Genomic DNA, 1,650 nt, shown 5'->3' with positions numbered 1-1,650 from the left:
AGAAAAGTTCCTTCTACGTTTTGCAGCTTTCTGCAAAACTAGGATCCGAACGAACATGTTCGTCCCTGTGTACATATCCCGTCCCCTCCCCTCCCAACGTTCGATCGAGATCAGCCCCTACTTTCACCTTCCCAAACTTTTCAACCCTCTTACCACACACACACACAAACACACACGCACATACCAATACAACTCCCCATACCTCCTTCACAGTGGGCAGGGGATAAAAGGGAGGTGGCGGGAGATAGGACGAGAGGTGAGGTAAACTGTGAGAGGGATCAAAATGCTTAGGCGATACGTTCAGCAACGAACCCCCTCCCCCGGCGGTGATTCTTCTAAAAAAACGTTAAAGATAAGACGGGGGACGAGGGAAGTAAAATGAATAATCGATTAGAATGGATTTTATTGTTTTGCCAAAAAAGAATTTTATAATCTATTTTCTTTGAATTTTGTGGAGACTGACCGTGAAAACCTAATACAAACGATTAAAACCCATGAAACTCTAATGCGGGTTTACCGAAAACGGCAGTAGTTAAAAATGTGAACTTCCATTTTCTGTTGCACGTGACAGTACAAATTTCACCAAACAGAAAACGTACTAAGAAACTGAAGTTTCAAAATTGCATTCGAATACTCGAAAAAGCAGTACAAACTAATGCGATTTTTCAGACACTTCTAGTTTTTCAATAAACTCAAACCCAACATAGAACACTGAGTTTTTAGCTAACAAACCAAAAAACCGGCAAGCATTCCATATTTTTGATTTCTTTTTTTTTTAAAAAAAACATGCTACTTTTATAAATTTTTAACACAGAAAACTCGTTTTGTATTTCAGGACAATAACTCAAACTTTAAAAAATCCAAATGCTATTTTTAAGTTTTGTTCAACTTTCAACCTATTGAAACGAATTAGCACCAAAAAAGAAAGCTTTAACAAAAAACCTGTAATTCGAGAAATTGGAAAAACCTTTTCATCTGTAGTTTTTTATTCAAAGATATCTTTTGATCTGATTCTGATTAGTTTTTACAACCAACAACTCAACATCACGAGCAAAACTGCCAAACTTGCAAAACTTTCAAAATTGTTCATTTTCTCAGTAGTTAATTTTATAAATTTTTCCTAGAAAACTAGACGAGAATACAAAACAGAGGTCATTGATAACAAACAACCCTTTTTTGAGGTTTCTCATGACTATTTTCCATCTTAGTCACCCAAATTCCAGTTATTTGTCAGTACAAATTTATCTGCAATTTAGCTCAATTTAGCCTAAGTTAATTATTATATGCAAAAAAAACGACAAAAAAACAATTAAAAAAAAACTTTCGTTTGAAAAAATTGGCAAGCTCAACGAAGCGCTTTTTATAAATTATTGGTGAATTTTTAAAAAAGATAGATGAAAAATCATGAATTTTATCAGTAATTACGAAAACAGAAAAATGGAAACAGACTAAAACGAAAATTGAGCTAAAAAATCGACATCAACAATTACAAAAACTTTCAAAAATGCAACAAAATCAGTCCGTGAGTTTGAAACCTTTCTGATGAAACACAAAACCTGGTGATAAATTTTGAGACTTTGCTTACTGATATAGATTGCTTAAAAAATATAATACAAAAAATGGAACGCGTAGTTATACCGATGCGCAAGA

This window comes from Symsagittifera roscoffensis, chromosome 8 (assembly GCF_963678635.1).
Source record: "Symsagittifera roscoffensis chromosome 8, txSymRosc1.1, whole genome shotgun sequence".
NCBI lineage: Eukaryota > Metazoa > Xenacoelomorpha > Acoela > Convolutidae > Symsagittifera > Symsagittifera roscoffensis.
Note: the sequence above shows the minus strand (reverse complement) of the source record.